Raw genomic sequence first — 12,246 nt, forward strand, 5'->3', positions numbered from 1 at the left:
GCTTGGAGTAGTTTCCTTAGAATATTTTCTGGTATGTCAAGAGGAGTACAGGCTGGATCACGATACACTCTATCGGCTATCATCCCGATTGTCTCGTCCACAGGTACGTTGGTAAACAGCGATTCTACGTCCAACGAGGCTCTTATCCCTGTGGCCCGTGTGCCCCGCAGTAAGTCAACAAATTCCTTTGGAGACTTCAGGCTGAAGGCGCAAGGGACATAAGGAGTCAGCAGGCCGTTGAGTCGCTTCGCCAGTCTGTACGTGGGTGTGGGTATCTGGCTAATGATTGGCCGAAGTGGGTTTCCAGGCTTGTGTGTCTTGACATTTCCATACGCATATCCAGGTTTATATTCCCCAATAATCTTTGGCAGGTGGAGTCCGGACTTCTTGGCGTTCACAGTTTCGATCAGTTTGTTGACCTTTGCTTTCAATTCGGCTGTAGTGTCCTTCGTTACCCTTTGGAATTTAGTTTGGTCAGAGAGTATGAGGTTCATTTTCGCCAGATATTCGTCTTTTTTAAGAATGACGTATATTGGCGACTTGTCACCTCTCCTGACAACTATCTCCTTGTTCTCACGAAGGCTTTTAGCTGCCGCTTTGAGCTCGGGGGACAGTATGGTGCTTCTGTAATTGCCTCGATTCTTTCCTCCTTCCGCAATAAGTTCTGCTTGTAAGGTATCTTTGGTAGTGACCTTCTTTTGTGTCTCGAGGTCGAATATGTCGTCCAACAGAATTTCCAACTCCACTTTCCGGGCCATCTCACTCGGGCTGGACATAACGTGACAGTTTATACCCAGATTTAGGAGAGTGACTTGGTCCTCAGTGAGGTTGATTCCTGCAAGGTTCAGGAAGCCATCTCTTGGTCGTGGAATTGCCATAGGTCCTCCATATAACGTTGTTAGTTTCTTGATAATCCTTGTTTCAGTGCTGAGGTGATGTCGGTCTGTGAGGATGTCGGGGTGTTGTTCAATGCGGGTACGGAGACTTTCGTCGATGTTGCTATTTCTCCATTCGTTTGTAGCATGAAGTAGTTGCGTTTTGTTGTCTTTGATTTCATTTTCTGCCTTGTATATCTGATCACGAATCAGATCCTGGCGATATTTTATCGTGAAGGCTTGATTCCTTGCTGCTGGGTCGTGCGTTTTAATATTAGTATATTTTGGTAGCAGTCTTTCCTGTAGACATATATTATTAAATATGACCGAAAAAGTAAGAATAATAATTCTAACACGAATTTTCTCTATCTTTCGTACATTTCTTTTCACTGTTGGTGGTAATTCAAAAATCAATTCTCCAAAATTCATTTTTATTTCTAGTCTGACGCGACACTTGAGCGCGTTTCGTAAAACTTATTACATTTTCAAAGACTTTAGTTTACACATACACAACTGAATAGAACTTACACATCTTCGATTTTGTTTATATCTACATTTGAGTGTGGTGGATGGGGTGAGGTGGTATTTAATAGGGTATTAAATTCATCAACACAAGACAGAACACGAAACAATGGGTATTGAATGGAAGTGATTGTAGAAAGCCTGTTGGTCCATATTTCTTGATGCTTCTATATTGGAGCGGAGTCTTGAGGTGGGTAGAATATAGTTGTGCATTAATATATATATATATATATATATATATATATATATATATATATATATATATATATATATATATATATATATATATATATATATATATATATATATATATATATATATATATATATATGTCGTACCTAGTAGCCAGAACTCACTTCTCAGCCTACTATGCAAGGCCCGATTTGCCTAATAAGCCTAGTTTTCATGAATTAATGTTTTTTCGACTACCTAACCTACCTAACCTAACCTAACCTAACGTTTTCGGCTACCTAACCTAACCTAACCTATAAAGATAGGTTAGGTTAGGTTAGGTAGGGTTGGTTAGGTTCGGTCATATATCTACGTTAATTTTATCTCCAATAAAAAAAAATTGACCTCAAACATAATGAAATGGGTAGCTTTATCATTTCATAAGAAAAAGAATTGAGAAAATATATTAATTTAGTAAAACTTGGCTTATTAGGCAAATCGGGCCTTGCATAGTAGGCTGAGAAGTGAGTTCTGGCTACTAGGTACGACATATATATATATATATATATATATATATATATATATATATATATATATATATATATATATATATATATATATATATATATATATATATATATATATATATATATATATATATATAGGGGCCCAGAATGTGGAATGACCTTCCCAACCATGTTAAAGACTGTACCTCTCTCAACCAGTTTAAGTTAAAAACGAAGCTATACCTAATAAATTCCCTGTAACTCACCTTACCCCTCTGTTGTCAACCCATGTATGTTTCTTGTTTTTTTGTTTTTCAAATCAACGCTGTTTGAATGTAATTTTCTGTAATAATTTGTAATTGTATTTGTGCTGCTTTTTCAACAATGTTCCCCCCTCTTTTACCTCTATTTTTTATATGTACTCATCACATCTTTTCTTTTTACCCATTAGTTTTAAGCTGTAGTCATTAATGTTTTTCCTGCCCGAAACGCTTTGCGTAATAGTGGCTTTAGGCATTGTATGTACTAGCTCTATCTATAAAGCCAACAAACTTTGTAAATCTCTTTATGTATGTACCTTACCTAAATAAAGATTATTATTATTATTATTATTATATGTGGTAGAAAATAATAATAAAAAAAAAAAAAAAAAAAAAAACTTCTTTGCTCGTCACAGTCTCACTCTTCCTCTCACTATTCTTGACCACTGCCACTCTTTACTCTCATGTTCTTTAAACTTTGCCTGACCTTAGCATATCAAAAATATTATATTAAACTATCATTACTTCCAGCATTTTTTATTCATTATTTCCCTTAAATTTCAGACAGCCACACGAGCCTGTCTCAGTTTTAGTGAAGGCGCGAGGCACTGGAGCACGGTGCTCCAGGATCGACCTGGCTCGGAAGTAATTTATGAAGATGGGTTCCCAGTCCAATCTTCCAAACCCTTCATTACAAGGACTACAAGGCTGTTTGTACCACAGTGATGGGTGATGGATCCACGAACCTGTGTTGTGACTCATCTCAAATCCAATGCAGAAGGTAACACAAATGTTGTATTGCTTAAAGTTTTCAAATTATTTTGCAATTTTGGCTATTAGGTGCGACATATGTATGTATGTATGTACGGTAGGTATGTATGTATGTATGTATGTATGTATGTATGTATGTATGTATGTATGTATGTATGTATGTATGTATGTATGTATTCCACCTAGTTGTGTTTGCGGGGGTTGAGCTTTGCTCTTTCGGCCCGCCTCTCAACTGTCAATCAACTGTTTACTAACTACTTTTTTTTCACCACACACACACACACACACACACCAGGAAGTAGCCCGTGAAAGCTGACTAACTCCCAGGTACCTATTTACTGCTAGGTAACAGGGGCATTCAGGGTGAAAGAAACTTTGCCCATTTGTTTCTGCCTGGTGCGGGAATCGAACCCGCGCCACAGAATTACGAGTCCTGCGCGTTATCCACCAGGTTACCAGGCCCCCCACCTGTATACATACATACATACATACATACATACATACATACATACATACATACATACATACATACATACATACATACATATGTATGTATGTATGCAGACGTCACGTGATTTCAACCTAATAAGAGAACCACAATGAACCAGAAGTACTAATTAGCACGGTTCGTGTTGTACCATAACAATACATTTACCCAGGCCTATAAAATGGAGGAAAATAATATACGGAATGTTATTGATAGAAACTGTAAATCATGCAGTGAAAATACTTGGACTCGTCGTATAATTTACTATAAAAGCCCTCGTACAACTTCTCATATTATGTAAATAACAATTTCTGCCTCTGACAGACTGAAGTGCACTAATATAGTATAGAGATGTAAATGCAGTTGTGGAGACTGTGCTCTGCATCATGGCCTACATTTTACACACTTTCAACACTGTGTAGGTAGATTATATATATATATATATATATATATATATATATATATATATATATATATATATATATATATATATATATATATATATATAAGCCTATACTTTCATAAACCACAAGTGAAGATTAACAATCTTTGGACAACACCCACTATGGGGCCTTGTTAATCTTCACTTGTGGTTTATGCAAGTATACTTTGAGATATTATTATTCTATTATAATAATAAATATGTAATCGATTCTAAATCCTAAACATGAAAAAGTTATCATGCTAGATTTTCCTATAAAGACTCTCACACGGGATTTATTGTCGTAAAGCCCGAAATACTATGCTACTTTTTTATTATTAACAAGCTTAGGTACACACAACAATGTGCTGCTACCCTATTCTATATGAAAAGTTACAAAGTGTAGATAAAAAGATAACTATAACTTCATCTAATATCTCCATCTCACAGGATGGTTAGTCATACATGGAATTAGGAGAGAACATGAAATGCGAGGCTGATATATTAGCCTCCACTAGCAAAATTTGGGTACAGCACAAGAATATCTTCTAATATTCGTGAGTATATGAAGTAATTACAGAGCTCAAAGTACCTCATATACCATTTGGTCTAAAGTCATTTATAACAGGGCAATGACAGATATAGTGTTGGAGAGTATGTCCTAGCTCTTGTTCACATTGTTTACAATTGGAATGTACGTATTGACATTTCAATAATGTAATTCCTTACCAGCATGTTATATGACCCATTATTACTCGTGTAAATACTTTAAGTAACAACAAATACACAGCCCAATTGAGCGTAGGCAAAAGGTCTTTATCCGCCAGCTGCTTACTCGTATGGCTCTCACCTGTATGCAACAACCTGTCAACAATTGCCATCCAGCTACCGCTACTAATATAAGATTTGTTTTTTATATTTTAAACCGCTTAACACTTCACAAACAATCCTCTGCGACGTGCAGTCAAAGTTTGCAGGATAAGTGAGTGATGCTGACTACACTTAGAAGTATTAGGTTTTGCTTCTGGGATATAATTGACGGTATGAGATGGGATGTGTAGCGGTGTGTGGCATCAGTAATGTCTAGGGGAAAGAGCGCTGGAGAGGGGCCTCAGACGGGCGTGAGGCGCGGCGCAGTGTAGACGGTGACGCTCCCACCTGTCACCAACGACACCCAGGGCCTACTCGCTTGGCCACTCTGGACGACTCTTCCGTGACAGTATGAATGATAATATAGTGAAGTGTATGTGGCATGACACTCATCCCGTGATCTGGACTGTTGTCATAGTCAAAGGCCGAACTTTTAACTTTGAAATACCATTGGCGAGAGCGTAGCGGCAGTACTCTGTGACGGGCCCTCAAAGTAGACAAAATTTTGATTATAGTTACAATTATTTTGTCAGTTGTAACTAGGAAAAGAGAACGTTGATAAAAGAAAACGTTCTGTTCAATATTACGAAGTTCTTTGCACAGGCTAGTGTGAATATCGCTGTGGCAAGCCTAATGTGAGGGGAGAACAGCGTGGCTCTAGCGTGAAAGAATGGGCAAGGAGGTTAGCATGAGGGAAGGGCAGCGTGGCTAGTGTGAGGGAAGATGCTGTGACTAGTGTGAAGGGATGTCACCTGACAAGGATGATGTGAGGGCAGCATGATACTAGCGGAGGCGTTGAGAGGTTTCTTCTGTAATATGCCACATATTGCTAATTTAAATCAATATTACCTTATATACCTTAATTGTATAGTAATATATAACCGTATATATTATCTTACCCTGTATAGGTGTTGTTGCCAACATCGGGTATGACCTCGTAAGCTTGTAGTATTGCCACCTTCAAGTATGACCTCGTGAACTTAAATTTTAATGTTAAAGTATTACCATTAAATTTTGCGTTAATGTGTATCCCATAAACTTTTCTACAGAGTTGCCACTTAAAAGCCTATATTCCTGTTAAATTATAGCATGGCCCCCATAAAGTCCATCCCTCTAAGCTTAATGTGTTGCTGCATATAAGTATATAAGCTTATTTCGTCCTTAGCTATATGCCTCGGCTTTATAAAGTAACCTTAATGCATGCACAGTAACACAGACTTTGTGGTCGCTGTAATATTTGGGTGGTTATATTAGCCTCGTGTAATATCTTGGCGTTTTCATACCATTAGATCATCCCTGTGCTTGCATCTAAAGCTCTCTTTTACAATTACCATTATGCATAATTACATTTACTTAGTGTCTATGGGGAAATGAGGTTTATCTCTTAATTCTTTGCTTTCTAGCCTTGTTTGCGTTAGCCTTCTAGTCTGTTGCGTTATAATAAAATTATTCTGACGTTCGAATTTGTTGTCGAATCTGGCCTCGGTTGTGGGTGGAGGTGGCTTCCACAAGTTCTTCCTTCAGTGGCCACTGCATGGTGATTACTCCGCGTTATGATTGATCTGGTAATTTAAGGCATGTTATTCCTCTCCGATTGACGGAACATTAGACAATTCCTTGGGTTTGAAAGGAAGTAATTCAAGCAATTTGAGTTTGGCGGTCATGCAACCACTTCGTCACTGAAGGAACTTTACTGAAATCAATAGGCAATCCCTGTAACACAATTACCGGTAGCTAAGATTACTTCCCGCACGCTAGGAACCCAATCCCGGTAGTTAAGATCACTCTCTGCTCGCTAGGAACCCAATCCCGGTAGCTAAGATTACTTCCCGCTCGCTAGGAGCCCAATCCCGGTAACGAAGATTACTTCCCGCTCGCTAGGAACCCAATCCCGGTAGCTAAGATCACTCTCCGCTCGCTAGGAACCCAATCCCGTAACGAAGATTACTTCCCGCTCGCTAGGAACCCAATCCCGTAACGAAGATTACTTCCCGCTCGCTAGGAACATAATCCCGGTAGCGAAGATTCGCTGTCCTTCCCTTCGTCTTCTGTACGGATCACTGGGTATTTAGTTGTCCATATGTTGTCCTCGATGGAGCATTAGCTTACAACCTCTCTTAAAAATGCACTGAATTATATTTTTTAAAGTGATTAATTGGTGACGTAGATTTTTGTACTGCGCAGTTGCGTGTTATTTTTTTATTATTGGTATTCAGCGATAAACTAAAGTTACGAAACTTTAGTTTATTGCTGAATACCATATATTTTAAATATTAGTTACAGCTGATAGGTCCAAAGCTGACTTGATTATGAGATAGTATGTGCCCAAGAGTCTTCATTCCGTGTGGTAGTGTATGGCCTAGAGTTTTCATTCCGTGTGATAGTGTATGGTCTAGAGTTTTCATTCAGTGGTAGAGTGCACTACTAATGAACTAGTATTATTGTGGGACAGCCTAGAATAGCTGCGAGTGGTTGTAATCACTCTGGAGTGCGAGAGTGTAAACTCGGTGTCATTGCTGACGTCACTACTCGAGTAATCAGTGTGACCAATGCTCGGTATTCAGGGATGGGACGCTGGTATTAGTGCAGAATGCTCGCCCCAACAACCTGTCTTCTCATTTAATACACCTCATATATCCTTTTTCCCTCCAAGTGCAAAAATTGCCCGTGTTTTGGTGAAATTAAAATAGCCGTAAATTTATTTCTTCCCTAAACATAAGAAACGACCAGGATAGGCTCGGAGAGAGGGTTCATCAAGCGTTGCCCATCTACGTGCGAAACCTGTACATCTTTCCTCAATCACTGCTTTATTTACATTTATTAAACAGTTTACGAGCTTCGAAATTTAACAGTCCCAAGGTTACTACTGCTATGGACAAACATGTAGTTCTTCGGAGCTCATACAATGTTAAATAACTAAACAAGGTCACCATGATTGATGAACAGGTTGCGTAAATGCTTGATGAATCATGGCCCAGGCAAAATCACTTGAAACTTTACGGTTGACGTATGGGGCGAACGGACAGACTTTTCGTTGTTTTTTATTTCAAATTTAAACAACAACGTTGGGCGTTGTTTTTTATTCATCTACTGGAACAAAATTTCCGTATAGGACGAGCTATGTTGAGCCTGTAAATGAGGGCACGTTGACGGGACTGGTGCGTGTTGGGACCATATCTTAGTGTACCAGTTATAGGTTGTGCGGGGTGTAACCCTTCCCAGTGTAGTGGCTTTTGTTGTGGAATTTGTCGTACCAGCTGGAGTGTGTGTGTGTGTAGCCAGCTACTCTCGTGGTGTCTCGTCTTCCTCTGTCATATGACACTTTGTCACTACTGACGGTTTTGGCCTCCATCACCTCACTTGTTCCAACCGTCTACCGCTCTGTAAAAAGTGAACTTTCTAATGTTTTTCGGCAGCTTTATTTCCTGTGAACCTATCTCCTCTTGTTTTTGAAGTTGCAGTTTTCAAACATTCTTTGTCAGTTTTGTCGATTCCTGTTACTATTTTGTACGTAGTGATCATATCACCTCTTTTTCTTCTAGCTTTGGTAGAGTTAACACCTCTAGCCTCTCCTCGTAGCACTTGTTTTTCAGTTCTGGGAGCCATTTAATTGCATATCTTTGCATCTTTTATAGTTTAGTGATATGCTTCTTAATAAATGGGCACCATACAACCGCTGCATATCCAAACTTTGGTCTCACAAAGGTCGTGAATAATTTCTTTAAATATTTCGCATCCTGTATTAAAAAAAAGTGATTCTAAAGTTGGAAAGCGTAGCATAGGCTCCTCGCACAATGTTCTTTGTGCTAGTGACAGCTTTTCAATAAGAACCGTCACTACATCTCTTTATCAAAATTCTTTAAAGCTTTTTTACATAATTTGTAGGTTATGTGTGGCCTATTTTCTCCTATTCCACATTCCATAACGTGACATTTATACCCATTAAATTCAATTTGGCAAATTTTGCTTCAGGTGTGTGTGTGTGTGTGTGTGTGTGTGTGTGTGTGTGTGTGTGTGTGTGTGTGTGTGTGTGTGTGTAATTACCTAAGTGTAGTTACAGGATGAGAGCTACGCTCGTGGTGTCCCGTCTTCCCAGCACTCTTTGTCATATAACGCTTTGAAACTACTGACGGTCTTGGCCTCCACCACCTTCTCACCTAACTTGTTCCAACCGTCTACCACTCTGTTTGCGAAAGTGCATTTTCTTATATTTCTTCGGCATCTGTGTTTAGCTAGTTTAAATCTATGACCTCTTGTTCTTAAAGTTCCAGGTCTCAGGAAATCTTCCCTATCAATTTTATCAATTCCTGTTACTATTTTGTATGTAGTGATCATATCACCTCTTTTTCTTCTGTCTTCTAGTTTTGGCATATTTAATGCCTCTAACCTCTCCTCGTAGCTCTTGCCCTTCAGTTCTGGGAACCACTTGTGTGTGTGTGTGTGTGTGTGTGTGTGTGTGTGTGTGTGTGTGTGTGCGCGCGCGTGCGTGCGTGTGCGTGCATGTGCGCGCGTGCGTGCGCGCTCGATGTGCTTGCAGGGTCGATCAATGCAAGGATTCCCTATTTTCCCGCTTGTCATATTTTCCTATAAATCTTGTTATTTCCTTCTACTTTTTCTGTCTAAAAACTTCTGAACGTTTCTGTTACACACCCGGGGATCCGTAGTCCCCACCCGGGAACCTGTAGTCCCCACCCGGGAACCTGTAGTCCGCACCACCCCACCTGTTCATTGAACTTCCACTCCCGTTTTACTAAAAATAGTAATTGTCTCCTTACTTGCTTGCTTTCTTTCCTTATTACGTAGAATCCCCCTGGAAATATTGCATCAGAGATCATATAATTAATTGTTGTTTTTTGCCACAAATGCAATTAAATCAGGATTATTTTCACCCTTTTATTTCCTATGCTGTGTAACTCCGTCGGCGTTCGTGAAGCATGCCTTAAGGCTCTTCTTGGACACCCTATTCCCAGAGTTACTCGAAGATGGTGAGGGAGTGGGTAGGAGGCAGGTGTGTGTGCGTGTGTAATTCACAACCAGATTTTATTATGCTTCACAGCCAGGGTTTATCAATGCTTCACAGCCAGGGTTTATCATCCTTCACAGCCAGGGTTTATCATGCTTCACAGCCAGGGTTTATCATGCTTCACAGCCAGGGTTTATCATGCTTCACAGCCAGGGTTTATCATGCTTCACAGCCAGGGTTTATCATACTTCACAGCCAGGCTTTATCATGCTTCACAGCCAGGGTTTATCATGCATCACAACCAGGGTTTATCATGTGTCACAACCAGGGTTTATCATGCGTCACAACCAGGGTTTATCATGCTTCACAGCCAGGGTTTATCATGCTTCACAGCCAGGGTTTATCATGCTTCACAGCCAGGGTTTACCATGCGTCACAACCAGGGTTTATCATGCGTCACAGTCAGGGTTTATCATGCTTCACAGTCAGGGTTTATCATGCTTCACAGCCAGGGTGTATCATGCTTCACAGCCGGGGTTTATCATGCTTCACAACCGGGGTTTATCATGCTTCACAGTCAGGGTTTATCATGCTTCACAGCCAGGGTTTATCATGTTTCACAGCCAGGGTTTATCATGCTTCACAGCCAGGGTTTATCATGCTTCACAGCCAGGGTTCATCATGCGTCACAACCAGGGTTTATCATGCGTCACAACCAGGGTTTATCATGCTTCACAGCCAGGATTTATCATGCTTCACAGGCAGGATTTATCGTGATTCACAGCCAGGGTTTATCGTGCTTCACAGCCAGGGTTTATCGTGCGTCACACCCAGGGTTTATCATACGTCACAGCCAGGGTTTATCATGCTTCACAGCCAGGGTTTATCATGCTTCACAGCCAGGGTTTACCATGCGTCACAACCAGGGTTTATCATGCGTCACAACCAGGGTTTATCATGCTTCACAGCCAGGATTTATCATGCGTCACAGCCATGGTTTATCATGCTTCACAACCAGGGTTTATCATGCTTCACAACCAGGGTTTATCATGCCTCACAGCCAGGGTTTATCATGCTTCACAGCCAGGGTTTATCATGCGTCACAACCAGGGTTTATCATGTGTCACAACCAGGGTTTATCATGTGTCACAACCAGGGTTTATCATGTGTCACAACCAGGGTTTATCATGCGTCACAACCAGGGTTTATCATGCTTCACAGTTAGGGTTTATCATGCTTCACAGCCAGGGTTTATCATGCTTCACAGCCAGGGTTTATCATGCTTCACAGCCAGGGTTTATCATGCTTCACAGCCAGGGTTCATCATGCGTCACAACCAGGGTTTATCATGCGTCACAGCCAGGGTTTATCATGCTTCACAGCCAGGATTTATCATGCTTCACAGCCAGGATTTATCGTGCTTCACAACCAGGGTTTATCGTGCTTCACAGCCAGGGTTTATCATGCGTCACAACCAGGGTTTATCATGTGTCACAACCAGGGTTTATCATGTGTCACAACCAGGGTTTATCATGTGTCACAACCAGGGTTTATCATGTGTCACAACCAGGGTTTATCATGCGTCACAACCAGGGTTTATCATGTGTCACAACCAGGGTTTATCATGTGTCACAACCAGGGTTTATCATGCTTCACAGCCAGGGTTCATCATGCGTCACAACCAGGGTTTATCATGCGTCACAGCCAGGGTTTATCATGCTTCACAGCCAGGATTTATCATGCTTCACAGCCAGGATTTATCGTGCTTCACAACCAGGGTTTATCGTGCTTCACAGCCAGGGTTTATCATGCGTCACAACCAGGGTTTATCATGCGTCACAACCAGGGTTTATCATGTGTCACACCCAGGGTTTATCATGCGTCACACCCAGGGTTTATCATGCGTCACAACCAGGGTTTATCATGTGTCACAACCAGAGTTTATCATGCGTCACAGCCAGGGTTTATCATCCTTCACAGCCAGGGTTCATCAATCTCAGCGTTTTAACCCACAGTTGTTTTGAATGATGCCCGATACCTTCTCACTAATAAGAACAAAATAATACAGTTCTCATAACTGCTTCATCTTTACTATCGTTTCCCTCACGCCAATCACTGTATGACAGCTCTCTTTAATTACTGTCCTTCATACGAAATTCCTTTTTGAAATTGAAATAGTTGAATATTCCCACGAATACAATTTATAAATATATGTCCTGAGCCCTGAATTCCCCCTCGAAGGTCTTATCGGACAATCTAAAGCCGGGGAGCGGAGACGGGCGGACTGGTTTAACTGAGGAAGCCTCGCGAGTGCTGCCCTATTGCGATGGCCCGTTTTTCTATGGTATCCTGAGCCGTCCGTGTCTGTGAGGGAGAGAAAAAAAGTCTTCCCTGCGGCAA

The 12,246-nt window shown here is 40.7% G+C and overlaps 1 protein-coding gene across 1 annotated transcript in view; it reads left to right on the forward strand.

Moving 5' to 3' along the window:
* The first annotated feature begins 5,132 nt into the window (after window positions 1–5,132).
* LOC123767476 (uncharacterized) overlaps window positions 5,133–12,246 on the forward strand; it is a 376,092-nt gene continuing 368,978 nt past the window's right edge. Inside the window, exon 1 of the mRNA XM_069313182.1 lies at window positions 5,133–5,232. The gene's annotated coding sequence lies outside the window, so the exon portion shown is untranslated. The remainder of the gene's footprint in view (window positions 5,233–12,246) is intronic.

The sequence above is a fragment of the Procambarus clarkii genome, chromosome 74 (genome assembly GCF_040958095.1).
Source record: "Procambarus clarkii isolate CNS0578487 chromosome 74, FALCON_Pclarkii_2.0, whole genome shotgun sequence".
Taxonomy (NCBI): domain Eukaryota; kingdom Metazoa; phylum Arthropoda; class Malacostraca; order Decapoda; family Cambaridae; genus Procambarus; species Procambarus clarkii.